The sequence below is a fragment of the Hyla sarda genome, chromosome 4 (assembly GCF_029499605.1).
Source record: "Hyla sarda isolate aHylSar1 chromosome 4, aHylSar1.hap1, whole genome shotgun sequence".
Taxonomy (NCBI): Eukaryota; Metazoa; Chordata; class Amphibia; order Anura; family Hylidae; genus Hyla; species Hyla sarda.
In genome coordinates, this window is record NC_079192.1 from 405,495,458 (window position 1) to 405,512,386 (window position 16,929).

Genomic DNA, 16,929 nt, shown 5'->3' on the forward strand with positions numbered 1-16,929 from the left:
GTTCACAGGACAGGTAAAAGATATTCACAGGACAGGTATAAGGTATTCACAGGACAGGTATATGGTATCCACAGCTCAGGTATAATGTATTCACTGGACAGGTATAAGGTATTCACTGGACAGGTATATGGTATTCACAGGACAGGTATAAGGTATTCACAGGACAGGTATATAGTATCCACAGCTCGGGTATAAGGTATTCACAGGACAGGTATAAGGTATTCACAGGACAGGTATAAGGTATCCACAGGACAGGTATAGTGTATACACAGAACAGGTATATGGTATTCACAGGACAGGTATATGATATTCACAGGACAGGTATATGGTATTCACAGGAGAGGTATGAGGTATTAACAGGACAGGTATAAGGTATTCACAGGACAGGTATATGGTATCCACAGCTCAGGTATAAGGTATGCACAGGACAGGTATAAGGTATTCACAGGACAGGTATAAGGTATCCACAGGACAGGTATAGTGTATACACAGGACAGGTATAGTGTATTCACAGGACAGGTATATGATATTCACAGGACAGGTATATGGTATTCACAGGACAGGTATGAGGTATTAACAGGACAGGTATAAGGTATTCACAGGACAGTAATATGGAATTCACAGGACAGGTATATGGTATTCACAGGACAGGTATATGGTATTCACAGGACAGGTACATGGTATTCACAGGACAGGTATATGGTATTCACAGGACAGGTACATGGTATTCACAGGACAGGTACATGGTATTCACAGGACAGGTATAGTGTATACACAGGATAGGTATAAGGTATTCACAGGACAGGTATATGGTATTCACAGGACAGGTATAGTATATACACAGGACAGGTATAGTGTATACACAGGACAGGTATAGTGCATACACAGGACAGGTATAGTGTATACACAGGACAGGTATAGTGTATACACAGGACAGGTATAGTGTATATACAGGACAGATATAGTGTATACACAGGACAGGTATAGTGTATACACAGGACAGGTATAGTGTATTTACAGGACAGATATAGTGTATATACAGGACAGGTATAGTGTATACACAGGACAGGTATGGTGTATACACAGGACAGGTATGGTGTATACACAGGACAGGTATGGTGTATACACAGGACAGGTATAGTGTATATACAGGACAGGTATAGTGTATACACAGGACAGGTATAGTGTATACACAGGACAGGTATAGTGTATACACAGGACAGGTATAGTGTATATACAGGACAAGTATAGTGTATACACAGGAGAGGTATAGTGTATACACAGGAGAGGTGTAGTGTATACACAGGGCAGGTGTAGTGTATACACAGGACAGGTGTAGTGTATACACAGGACAGGTATAGTGTATACACAGGACAGGTATAGTGTATACACAGGACAGGTATAGTGCATACACAGGACAGGTATAGTGCATACACAGGACAGGTATAGTGTATATACAGGACAGGTATAGTGTATACACAGGACAGGTATAGTGTATACACAGGACAGGTATAGTGTATACACAGGACAGGTATAGTGTATACACAGGACAGGTATAGTGTATACACAGGACAGGTATAGTGTATACACAGGACAGGTATAGTGTATATACAGGACAGGTATAGTGTATACACAGGACAGGTATAGTGTATACACAGGACAGGTATAGTGTATATACAGGACAGGTATAGTGTATATACAGGATATGTATAGTGTATACACAGGACAGGTATAGTGTATACACAGGACAGATATAGTGTATACACAGGACAGATATAGTGTATATACAGGACAGATATAGTGTATATACAGGACAGGTATAGTGTATACACAGGACAGGTATAAGGTATATACAGGACAGGTATAGTGTATACACAGGACAGGTATAGTGTATACACAGGACAGGTATAGTGTATACACAGGACAGGTATAGTGTATACACAGGACAGATATAGTGTATACACAGGACAGATATAGTGTATATACAGGACAGATATAGTGTATATACAGGACAGGTATAGTGTATACACAGGACAGGTATAAGGTATATACAGGACAGATATAGTGTATACACAGGACAGGTATAGTGTATACACAGGACAGATATAGTGTATACACAGGACAGATATAGTGTATATACAGGACAGGTAAGGTGTATACACAGGAGAGGTATAGTGTATACACAGGACAGATATAGTGTATATACAGGACAGGTATAGTGTATACACAGGACAGGTATAAGGTATATACAGGACAGGTATAGTGTATACACAGGACAGGTATAAGGTATATACAGGACAGGTATAGTGTATACACAGGACAGGTATAGTGTATATACAGGACAGGTATAGTGTATACACAGGACAGGTATAGTGTATACACAGGACAGGTATAGTGTATATACAGGACAGGTATAGTGTATACACAGGACAGATATAGTGTATACACAGGACAGATATAGTGTATATACAGGACAGGTAAGGTGTATACACAGGACAGGTAGACTTTCAGAATTGTATATTAGCCAAGAAAGATTTGAAAGGTTAATCCACTTGTGCAAGTGAGCAAACAATGCAAGGAATGAGAAATATTACAGCTCCCGAAACACCTCGTATGGGACGGTGATCATGTGACCTCATCTCTAATACACAGGAAGAAATATCCTGCACATCTATATGTAACCACGTCAGATATGGAGAGCGCCATATACAGAGCGACAAAGTACGGACTGGTGAATACAGCCAAGATACAGGATGGATGGATGGATAGATATGACATAGATAGATGGATAGATATGAGATAGATAGATAGATATGAGATAGATAGATAGATATGAGATAGATAGATATGAGATAGATAGATAGATATGAGATAGATAGATATGAGATAGATAGATATGAGATAGATAGATATGAGATAGATAGATAGGAGATAGATAGATATGAGATAGATATGAGATAGATATGAGATAGATAGATATGAGATAGATAGATAGATATGAGATAGATAGATATGAGATGATAGATAGATGGATATGGGATAGATAGATCGGTACAGATTTGTAAAGCCAATATTTTTAAATAATTTATTATAGACAGAAGATATACTGGGGTTAATATTGCACCGACCATCTCCAGGACAGATAGAGGCAGCGCCTTGGCCGCCCCGCGTCTCTGGAATATGAATATTTATACAGTACAATGTCTTCTCTGTTATCTAGAAATATTTTGTTCTCTGATATTTACATTAATATTCATATTATAAAGACCCATCTGTAGTATGCACATTAGCCCCATCTAAAGGCCATCCCAGGTACTGCACTGTCAATATGATGAATGAGTGAATTACACACTGGAGGTGCTGTCCCAGGCAGCCAATCAGATCCGGCGCTCATTCTTAGGTTAGTCAGGAACGTCCAGGGGGTCACTAGAGGCGTCACCTACAGCTGCTCCACAGTATATACAGCTGTAGTGTGGATAATACAACTAACGTTACCCATCAGTGATAATGTAACTACTATACACAACAATAGTGCCATATAGCACACTGGCTGCAGATACAGGACCATATAGTCCTACACAGGACACAATATAATGTACAATACCACTGCAACTAACAAGCATGGATAATGTAACTACTATACACAACAATAGTGCCATAGAGCACACTGGCTGCAGATACAGGACCATATAGTCCTACACAGGACACAATATAATGTACAATACCACTGCAACTAACAAGCATGGATAATGTAACTACTATACACAACAATAGTGCCATATAGCACACTGGCTGCAGATACAGGACCATATAGTCCTACACAGGACACAATATAATGTACAATACCACTGCAACTAACAAGCATGGATAATGTAACTACTATACACAACAATAGTGCCATATAGCACACTGGCTGCAGATACAGGGCCATATAGTCCTACACGGGACACAATATAATGTACAATACCATACTGCAACTAACAAGCATGGATAATGTAACTACTATACATAACAATAGTGCCATATAGCACACTGGCTGCAGATACAGGACCATATAGTCCTACACAGGACACAATATAATGTACAATACCACTGCAACTAACAAGCATGGATAATGTAACTACTATACACAACAATAGTGCCATAGAGCACACTGGCTGCAGATACAGGACCATATAGTCCTACACAGGACACAATATAATGTACAATACCATACTGCAACTAACAAGCATGGATAATGTAACTACTATACACAACAATAGTGCCATATAGCACACTGGCTGCAGATACAGGGCCATATAGTCCTACACAGGACACAATATAATGTACAACACCATACTGCAACTAACAAGCATGGATAATGTAACTACTATACACAACAATAGTGCCATATAGCACACTGGCTGCAGATACAGGACCATATAGTCCTACACAGGACACAATATAATGTACAATACCACTGCAACTAACAAGCATGGATAATGTAACTACTATACACAACAATAGTGCCATAGAGCACACTGGCTGCAGATACAGGACCATATAGTCCTACACAGGACACAATATAATGTACAATACCATACTGCAACTAACAAGCATGGATAATGTAACTACTATACACAACAATAGTGCCATATAGCACACTGGCTGCAGATACAGGGCCATATAGTCCTACACAGGACACAATATAATGTACAACACCATACTGCAACTAACAAGCATGGATAATGTAACTACTATACACAACAATAGTGCCATATAGCACACTGGCTGCAGATACAGGACCATATAGTCCTACACAGGACACAATATAATGTACAATACCACTGCAACTAACAAGCATGGATAATGTAACTACTATACACAACAATAGTGCCCTATAGCACACTGGCTGCAGATACAGGGCCATATAGTCCTACACAGGACACAATATAATGTACAATACCACTGCAACTAACAAGCATGGATAATGTAACTACTATACACAACAATAGTGCCATAGAGCACACTGGCTGCAGATACAGGACCATATAGTCCTACACAGGACACAATATAATGTACAATACCACTGCAACTAACAAGCATGGATAATGTAACTACTATACACAACAATAGTGCCATATAGCACACTGGCTGCAGATACAGGACCATATAGTCCTACACAGGACACAATATAATGTACAATACCATACTGCAACTAACAAGCATGGATAATGTAACTACTATACACAACAATAGTGCCATATAGCACACTGGCTGCAGATACAGGACCATATAGTCCTACACAGGACACAATATAATGTACAATACCACTGCAACTAACAAGCATGGATAATGTAACTACTATACACAATAGTGCCATAGAGCACACTGGCTGCAGATACAGGACCATATAGTCCTACACAGGACACAACATAATGTACAATACCACTGCAACTAACAAGCATGGATAATGTAAGCACACAGCAGGGAGCCACATACAGTGCTTCAGGGGCCCCTGAAGAAGCATTTGTAGCCAAAACGCGTTTGGGGTAAGGATGTGAGAGGTGCTCCTCATGTGTATGGGTTACGTATACTATCTGTTAGAGATATCACACTTAATGATTTTTCCGCACTTATAGGCTGGCGTTGATCTTGGTACCATACCCAGCTGAGGATCGCACTGTGTTCAATGGATTTTCAATGCTCCTCTATGTTGCCTAATCTGTACGTTGGCGCCACCATCTCCTTCTCTCCTGCCGGGTTTTCCTTTGTACCCATTTTCTTCATATGTGTTTTTTATTATACATGTTTTTTAATCGTGTTATACATCAATAACGATTTTGTTTTCTTTTTTGTACCTTAATTTACATGTCTGGTTTTTTCTTTGTTGTTTATATTGACCATGTGGTAGCGGATCGCAGCATAGCCATACCTTTGTTTGGTAATATCTTATATACTATCCTATATACAGTCTAATACATTATCCTGTATACAGCTTATATATTATCCTATATACATCTTATATATTATCCTATATACAATCTAATACATTATCCTATATACAGCAGCCTCTAATACATTATCCTATACACAGCAGCCTCTAATACATTATCCTATATACAGCAGCCTCTAATACATTATATTATGTACAGCAGCCTCTAATGAATTATATAATATATAGCAGCCGCTAATACATTATATTATGTACAGCAGCCTCTAATACATTATCCTATATACAGCAGCCTCTAATACATGATATTATGTACAGCAGCCTCTAATACATTATCCAATATACAACAGCCTCTAATACATTATATTATATACAGCAGCCTCTAATACATTATATTATATACAGCAGCCTCTAATACATGATATTATATACAGCAGCCTCTAATACATTATATTATATACAGCAGCCTCTAATACATGATATTATATACAGCAGCCTCTAATGAATTATATAATATATAGCAGCCGCTAATACATTATATTATGTACAGCAGCCTCTAATACATTATCCTATATACAGCAGCCTCTAATACATGATATTATGTACAGCAGCCTCTAATACATTATCCAATATACAACAGCCTCTAATACATTATATTATATACAACAGCCTCTAATACATTATATTATATACAGCAGCCTCTAATACATGATATTATATACAGCAGCCTCTAATACATTATATTATGTACAGCAGCCTCTAATACATTATATTATGTACAGCAGCCTCTAATACATTATCCTATATACAGCAGCCTCTAATACATTATATTATGTACAGCAGCCTCTAATACATTATATTATATACAGCAGCCTCTAATACATTATATTATGTACAGCAGCCTCTAATACATTATATTATATACAGCAGCCTCTAATACATGATATTATATACAGCAGCCTCTAATACATTATATTATGTACAGCAGCCTCTAATACATTATATTATGTACAGCAGCCTCTAATACATTATCCTATATACAGCAGCCTCTAATACATTATATTATGTACAGCAGCCTCTAATACATTATCCTATACACAGCAGCCTCTAATACATTATCCTATATACAGCAGCCTCTAATACATTATATTATGTACAGCAGCCTCTAATGAATTATATAATATATAGCAGCCGCTAATACATTATATTATGTACAGCAGCCTCTAATACATTATCCTATATACAGCAGCCTCTAATACATGATATTATGTACAGCAGCCTCTAATACATTATCCAATATACAACAGCCTCTAATACATTATATTATATACAGCAGCCTCTAATACATTATATTATATACAGCAGCCTCTAATACATGATATTATATACAGCAGCCTCTAATACATTATATTATATACAGCAGCCTCTAATACATGATATTATATACAGCAGCCTCTAATGAATTATATAATATATAGCAGCCTCTAATACATTATATTATACACAACAGCCTCTAATACATTATATTATGTACAGCAGCCTCTAATACATTATATTAAGTACAGCAGCCTCTAATACATTATATTATGTACAGCAGCCTCTAATACATTATATTATGTACAGCAGCCTCTAATGAATTATATAATATATAGCAGCCTCTAATACATTATATTATATACCACAGCCTCTAATACATTATATTATGTACAGCAGCCTCTAATACATTATATTATATACAGCAGCCTCTAATGAATTATATAATATACAGCAGCCTCTAATACATTATATTATGTACAGCAGCCTCTAATGAATTATATAATATATAGCAGCCGCTAATACATTATATTATATACAGCAGCCTCTAATACATTATATTATGTACAGCAGCCTCTAATACATTATCCTATATACAGCAGCCTCTAATACATTATATTATATACAGCAGCCTCTAATACATTACATTATATACAGCAGCCGCTAATACATTATATTATGTACAGCAGCCTCTAATACATTATATTATATACAGCAGCCTCTAATACATTATATTATGTACAGCAGCCTCTAATGAATTATATAATATATAGCAGCCTCTAATACATTATCCTATATACAGCAGCCTCTAATACATTATGTTATGTACAGCAGCATCTAATACATTATATTATATACAGCAGCCGCTAATACATTATATTATATACAGCAGCCTCTAATACATTATATTATGTACAGCAGCCTCTAATACATTATATTATGTACAGCAGCCTCTAATGAATTATATAATATATAGCAGCCTCTAATACATTATATTATATACAGCAGCCTCTAATACATTATATTATGTACAGCAGCCTCTAATACATTATATTATGTACAGCAGCCTCTAATGAATTATATAATATATAGCAGCCACTAATACATTATATTATATACAACAGCCTCTAATACATTATATTATGTACAGCAGCCGCTAATACATTATATTATATATAGCAGCCGCTAATACATTATATTATATACAGCAGCCTCTAATACATGATATTATATACAGCAGCCTCTAATACATTATATTATATACAGCAGCCTCTAATACATTATATTATGTACAGCAGCCTCTAATACATTATCCTATATACAGCAGCCTCTAATACATTATCCTATATACAGCAGCCTCCAATACATTATACTATATACAGCAGCCTCTAATACATTATCCTATATACAGCAGCCTCTAATACATTATCCTATATACAGCAGCCTCTAATACATTATCCTATATACAGCAGCCTCTAATACATTATATTATATACAGCAGCCTCTAATACATTATATTATATACAGCAGCCTCTAATACATTATATTGAATACAGCAGCCTCCAATACATTATCCTATATACAGCATTCTCTAATACATTATATTATATACAGCAGCCTCTAATACATTATATTAAATACAGCAGCCTCTAATACATTATATTAAATACAGCAGCCTCTAATACATTATTCTATATACAGCAGCCTCCAATACATTATCCTATATACAGCAGCCTCTAATACATTATCCTATATACAGCAGCCTCTAATACATTATCCTATATTAAGCAGCCTCTAATACATTATATTATATACAGCAGCCTCTAATACATTATCCTATATACAGCAGCCTCTAATACATTATCCTATATACAGCAGCCTCTAATACATTATATTATATACAGCAGCCTCTAATACATTATCCTATATACAGCAGCCTCTAATACATTATCCTATATTAAGCAGCCTCTAATACATTATATTATATACAGCATCCTCTAATACATTATCCTATATACAGCAGCCTCTAATACATTATCTTATATACAGCAGCCTCTAATACATTATATTATATACAGCAGCCTTTGATACAATATATAGTATAATCTTTATACATACAGTAAAAAATAAACTGATAAGAAACATATTGTAAATTCCAATTACACAACACATGACTATTAGTCACTTGGCATAAAGCTTTGCAAGATAACAATATGATGCCTATGTGTTTTACATAGGACTGCAGGTAACCCTACAACAATATCTCCACTCATCTATCATGATGTACAGAAGCTCAACATAAAGAGGCAAATGACAAATTCAGCACAGCTACATCTCTATATAATGGCTCTGAAATGTTGTATCTCATTATACTACACTTCAGGTCTTAGAGTGAATCATTATGTCCTATTCTTGTATACTTTGGATTTACATAGGACTGCAGGTGATATTACTTAATGTAAACTTTACCACAAACAGATAGATAGATAGATAGATAGATAGATATGAGATACATAGATATGAGATAGATAGATAGTAGATAAGAGATAGATACAGTGGGGATCAAAAGTCTGGACACCCCAGGTAAAAATTTGTATTAATGTGCATAATGAAGCCAAGTAAAGATGGAAAAATCTCCAAAAAGGCATCAAATTACAGATTAGACATTCTTATAATATTTCAACAAAAGTTAGATTTTATTTCCGTCATTTACACTTTCAAAATAACAGAAAACAAAAAAAATGGCGTCTGCAAAAGTTTGGGCGCCCGGCAGAATTTATAGCATGCACTGCCCCCATTCCAAAGCTGAGACCTGCCAGTGTCATGGATTGTTCTCAATCATCATCTGGGAAGACCGGGTGATGTCAATCTCAAAGTTTTTAAATGCCCAGACTCATCTGACCTTGCCCCAACAATCAACACCATGGGTTCTTCTAAGCAGTTGTCTAGAAATCTGAAACTGAAAATAGTTGGCGCTCACAAAGCTGGAGAAGGCTATAAGAAGATTGCAAAACGTTTTCAGATGTCAATATCCTCTGTTTGGAATGTAATTAAGAAATGGCAGTCATCAGGAACAGTGGAAGTTAAAGCAAGATCTGGAAGACCAAGAAAAATATCAGACAGAACAGCTCGCAGGATTGTGAGAAAAACTATTCAAAACCCACATTTGACTGCACAATCCCTCCAGAAAGATCTGGCAGACACTGGAGTTGTGGTACACTATTCCACTATAAAGAGATACTTGTACAAATATGGTCTTTATGGAAGAGTCATCAGAAGAAAACCTCTTCTACATCCTCACCACAAAAATCAGCGTTTGAACTTTGCAAATGAACATATAGACAAGCCTGATGCATTTTGGAAACAAGTTCTGCGGACTGATGAGGTTAAAATTGAACTTTTTGTCCGGAATGAGCAAAGGTACGTTTGGAGAAGAAGTGGAACATAATTTAATGAAAAGAACCTCTGTCCAACTGTTAAGCATGGGGGTGGATCAATCATGCTTTGGGGTTGTATTGCAGCCAGTGGCACAGGGAACATCTCACAGGTAGAAGGAAAAATTGATTCAATAAAATTTCAGCAAATTTTGGATCTTAGTTTGATGCCATCTGTGAAAAAGCTGAAGTTAAAGAGAGGATGGCTTCTACAAATGGATAATGATCCTAAACAAACCTCGGAATCCACGGGGGGTTACATCAAGAGGCGTAAACTGAAGGTTTTGCCATGGCCTTCACAATCTCCTGACCTCAACATAATTGAAAATCTATGGATAGACCTTAAAAGAGCAGTGCGTGACAGACAGCCCGGAAATCTCAAAGAACTGGAAGACTTTTGTAAGGAAGAATGGGCAAAGATACCTCAAACAAGAATTGAAAGACTCTTGGCTGGCTACAAAAAGCGTTTACAAGCTGTGATACTTGCCAAAGGGGCAGTGCATGCTACAAATTCTGCAGGGTGCCCAAACTTTAGCAGATGCCATTTTTCTGTTTTCTGTTATTTTGAAAGTGTAAATGATGGAAATAAAATCTAACTTTTGTTGACTTATTATAAGAATGTCTAATCTGTAATTTGCACAGCAAAGAAAAAAAAACTGAAAATGTAGCCAGCACCTAAACCCAATACACGGGTGCACGCTGCTGTGGCAAGTACAAAACATGTAAAAAAAGAAAATGGCAGCAGCACACTTGGTCAACAAAATGGAGGCTCTTAGCGCACTTTTTGATCAAAACGTGTCCCCCATCCACCACGCGGAGGTGGCCTCTTATCGGATGGGTCCCTAAACACTCACCTACCTCAGGCTGGGTGACATGTTGGATCCACTAACGATCCAAACCACCTCCTGTGAAAATAGGGGAGGGGATGCACGGCTACAGAGGGAGCCACTCCCCCCAAATTTGCACAGCAAAGAAAAAAAAAACTGAAAATGTAGCCAGCACCTAAACCCAATACACGGGTGCACGCTGCTGTGGCAAGTACAAAACATGTAAAAAAAGAAAATGGCAGCAGCACACTTGGTCAACAAAATGGAGGCTCTTAGCGCACTTTTTGATCAAAACGTGTCCCCCATCCACCACGCGGAGGTGGCCTCTTATCGGATGGGTCCCTAAACACTCACCTACCTCAGGCTGGGTGACATGTTGGATCCACTAACGATCCAAACCACCTCCTGTGAAAATAGGGGAGGGGATGCACGGCTACAGAGGGAGCCACTCCCCCCAAATTTGCACAGCAAAGAAAAAAAAACTGAAAATGTAGCCAGCACCTAAACCCAATACACGGGCGCACGCTGCTGTGGCAAGTACAAAACATGTAAAAAAAGAAAATGGCAGCAGCACACTTGGTCAACAAAATGGAGGCTCTTAGCGCACTTTTTGATCAAAACCTCCGCGTGGTGGATGGGGGACACGTTTTGATCAAAAAGTGCGCTAAGAGCCTCCATTTTGTTGACCAAGTGTGCTGCTGCCATTTTCTTTTTTTACATGTTTTGTACTTGCCACAGCAGCGTGCACCCGTGTATTGGGTTTAGGTGCTGGCTACATTTTCAGTTTTTTTTTCTTTGCTGTGCAAATTTGGGGGGAGTGGCTCCCTCTGTAGCCGTGCATCCCCTCCCCTATTTTCACAGGAGGTGGTTTGGATCGTTAGTGGATCCAACATGTCACCCAGCCTGAGGTAGGTGAGTGTTTAGGGACCCATCCGATAAGAGGCCACCTCCGCGTGGTGGATGGGGGACACGTTTTGATCAAAAAGTGCGCTAAGAGCCTCCATTTTGTTGACCAAGTGTGCTGCTGCCATTTTCTAATCTGTAATTTGATGCCTTTTTGGAGATTTTTCCATCTTTCCTTGGCTTCTTTATGCACATTAATACAAAATTTTACCTGGGGTGCCCAAACTTTTGATCCCCACTGTATATTAGATAGATATGAGATAGATAGATAAAATTGCAATAGAAACAGCACATCCAAAAATATATGGCAAGAAGAGAAAAGGGGTGCACGCATGTTCCGAACCTCGGCCCACTGGTTCTTCAATCCACAGAAAAAATGCAGGCAGCACTCCACAGCTTGTATCAGAAAGGAAAGTGAGTTTATTCCATGATGTGATAGAGACTATGTTTCTCCAGCCTCACGCTGGCTTCCTCAAGAAAGTGAAGCGTGAGGCTGGAGAAACATAGGGGAAGATTTATCAAAACCCGTGTAGAGGAAGAGTGGTGCAGTTGCTCATGGCAACCAATCAGATCGCTTCTTTCACTTTTCCCAGGCCTCTTTAAAAATGAAAGAAGTGAGCTGATTGGTTGCTATGGACAACTGCACCACTCTTCCTCTACACAGGTTTTGATAAATCTCCCCCATAGTCTCTATCACATCATGGAATAAACTCACTTTCCTTTTTGATTCAAGCTGTGGTGTGCTGCCTGCATTTTTTCTGTAGATCGATAGATAGATATGAGATAGATAGATGGATAGATATGAGATAGATAGATGGATATGAGATAGATAGATAGATAGATAGATAGATATGAGATAGATATGAGATAGATGTGAGATAGATAGATGGATATGAGATAGATATGAGATAGATAGATAGATAGATATGAGATAGATAGATGGATATGAGATAGATAGATGGATATGATATAGATAGATGGATATGATATAGATAGATGGATATGAGATAGATAGATATATAGATATGAGATAGATAGATATGAGATAGATAGATAGATATGAGATAGATAGATAGATAGATAGATGTGAGATAGATAGATAGATAGATAGATGTGAGATAGATAGATAGATAGATGTGAGATAGATAGATAGATAGATGTGAGATAGATAGATGGATAGATGTGAGATAGATAGATGGATAGATATAAGATAGATAGATGGATATGAGATAGATAGATATGATGATAGATAGATATGAGATAGATAGATATGAGATATATAGATATGAGAGAGAGAGAGAGAGATATGAGATAGATAGATGGATATGAGATAGATAGATATGATATAGATAGATAGATATGAGATAGATAGATATTAGATAGATATGAGAGAGAGAGAGATATGAGATAGATAGATAGATACTTGATAGAAGGAGCAGCACACAAATGCTGGTGAGTGGGTGCAGGCTGTGGTTGGACCCAGGTCCTAGGTCCCTCTGGCTACAACAAAATGGAAACATGGCAGCACTCCAAAAAGTACGGTGAATGGTGGCTTTATTATCACCAAAGTGTACAGCGATGTTTCGGCCACCTCACAGGGCCATTATCAAAGCTTGATGATGGCCACGTGAGGCACCATTCCCGTACTCTTTGGAGTGCTGCTGTGTTTCTATTTTGCTGTAGATAGATATGAGATCCAGGAATCCCAGCAGCACTCTATAAGCGTTATTCACCCATGTTCAGATAATGTTTTTGCAGCCTCTCGCTGTGTAGATAGATGTCGGCTATCCTGACACAGGGCTGTGATTCTATTGTTCGGTCTGTATAATTCATTTTCGTGCAGTATAAACATCTCTCCGCTCATTTATGTCTGGTATTTTGTACATTTATTTAAACAGAAGAAAGAAATGGTGCAGATTCCGGACTGCTGGATCTACTGCCTGACACTGCTGGATCTACTGCCTGACACTGCTGGATCTACTGCCTGACACTGCTGGATCTACTGCCTGACACTGCTGGATCTACTGCCTGACACTGCTGGATCTACTGCCTGACACTGCTGGATCTACTGCCTGACACTGCTGGATCTACTGCCTGACACTGCTGGATCTACTGCCTGACACTGCTGAATCTACTGCCTGACACTGCTGAATCTACTGTCTGACACTGCTGAATCTACTGCCTGACACTGCTGGATCTACTGCCTGACACTGCTGGATCTACTGCCTGACACTGCTGGATCTACTGCCTGACACTGCTGGATCTACTGTCTGACACTGCTGGATCTACTGCCTGACACTGCTGGATCTACTGCCTGACACTGCTGGATCTACTGCCTGACACTGCTGGATCTACTGCCTGACACTGCTGGATCTACTGCCTGACACTGCTGGATCTACTGCCTGACACTGCTGGATCTACTGCCTGACACTGCTGGATCTACTGCCTGACACTGCTGGATCTACTGCCTGACACTGCTGGATCTACTGCCTGACACTGCTGGATCTACTGCCTGACACTGCTGGATCTACTGTCTGACACTGCTGGATCTACTGCCTGACACTGCTGGATCTACTGCCTGACACTGCTGGATCTACTGCCTGACACTGCTGGATCTACTGCCTGAAACTGCTGGATCTCCATACAAGGAAGGATAGTAAAAGTGAGGATAGCAACTGTACAGGTAATATATATATACACACTACTGTCTGATATCTATCTCATATCTATCTATCTCATATCTATCTATCTATCTATCTATCTCATATCTATCTCATATCTATCTATCTATCTCATATCTATCTATCTCCTATCTATCTATCTATCTCATATCTATCTATCTATTTATCTCATTTATATCTATCGCATATCTATCTATCTCATATCTATCTATCTATCCCATATCTATCTATCTATCTATCTCATATCTATCTATCTCATATCTATCTATCTATCTATCTCATATCTATCTCCTATCTATCTCATATCTATCTATCTCATATCTATCTATCTCATATCTATCTATCTCATATCTATCTATCTATCTCATATCTATCTATCTATCTCATATCTATCTATCTCATATCTATCTATCTATCTATCTCATATCTATCTATCTCATATCTATCTCATATCTATCTATCTATCTATCTCATTTCTATCTATCTATCTATCTCATTTCTATCTATCTATCTATCTCATTTCTATCTATCTATCTATCTGATATATATTATCTATCTATCTCATATCTATTATATATAGTCTAGAACCATCCTAACACCTCGGCTGTCGCCCATATTTTCCATCTGTTCCCTAATAACCCCTTGCAGTTATACAGCTGTCCTCCAATAGGTGGCGCTATAGAGCGTCCAGGTGACAGATTCCCATTAACTGTCTATCTGTTGTCTCCATCTCCCGTGATCACCTGACACCGATGTGATGCGATAGCTCCGCTTCAATTTTAATCATACAAATAGCCACGAGGCAGATTTCTCTCGTTCTTTCGTTTTTTCCTTGTGGTGTTTGCAACAAAACAGGTAAAGACTCAGTACAACTCAGGAATGTGGAAAATCAACTCAGCCTTGTGAGCGAGGAATATTAATAAGGGCACTGAGGAAGGGAACCTGGCAAAAGAGAGAGCAATGGTGGGGAGTGCACAGTGTCAGGTGGAGGCGGCCCAGCACTAGGGGAGAGCAATAGTGGGGAGTGCACAGCGTCAGGTGGAGGGGGCACAGCACCAGGGGAGAGCAATGGTGGGGAGTGCACAGCGTCAGGTGGAGGGGGCACAGCACCAGGGGAGAGCAATGGTGGGGAGAGCATAGCGTCAGGTGGAGGGGGCACAGCACCAGGGGAGAGCAATGGTGGGGAGTGCACAGCGTCAGGTGGAGGGGGCATAGCACCAGGGGAGAGCAATGGTGGGGAGAGCATAGCGTCAGGTGGAGGGGGCACAGCACCAGGGGAGAGCAATGGTGGGGAGAGCACAGCGTCAGGTAGAGGGGGCACAGCACCAGGGGAGAGCAATGGTGGGGAGAGCACAGCGTCAGGTAGAGGGGGCACAGCACCAGGGGAGAGCAATGGTGGGGAGAGCATAGTGTCAGGTGGAGGCGGCCCAGCACCAGGGGAGAGCAATGGTGGGGAGTGCACAGCATCAGGTGGAGGAGGCACAACACCAGGGGAGAGCAATGGTGGGGAGTGCACAGCATCAGGTGGAGGGGGCACAGCACCAGGGGAGAGCAATGGTGGGGAGAGCACAGCGTCAGGTAGAGGGGGCACAGCACCAGGGGAGAGCAATGGTGGGGAGAGCACAGCGTCAGGTGGAGGGGGCACAGCACCAGGGGAGAACAATGGTGGGGAGAGCACAGCGTCAGGTGGAGGGGGCACAGCACCAGGGGAGAGCAATGGTGGGGAGTGCACAGCGTCAGGTGGAGGGGGCACAGCACCAAGGGAGAGCAATGGTGGGGAGAGCACAGCATCAGGTCGAGGCGGCCCAGCACCAGGAAAGAGCAATGGTGGGGAAAGC

At 39.4% G+C, this 16,929-nt stretch overlaps 1 protein-coding gene across 8 annotated transcripts in view; it reads right to left on the bottom strand.

The window, feature by feature from the left end:
- Window positions 1–16,929, bottom strand: part of WNT7B (Wnt family member 7B) — a 248,747-nt gene that overhangs the window by 102,820 nt on the left and 128,998 nt on the right. Inside the window, exon 1 of one of the 8 annotated variants that reach the window (XM_056517514.1) lies at window positions 12,754–12,837. The exons of the other annotated variants lie outside the window; for them this stretch is intronic. The gene's annotated coding sequence lies outside the window, so the exon portion shown is untranslated. Of the gene's footprint in view, window positions 1–12,753; window positions 12,838–16,929 lie in introns of those variants that run through there. 8 annotated transcript variants of the gene reach the window in all.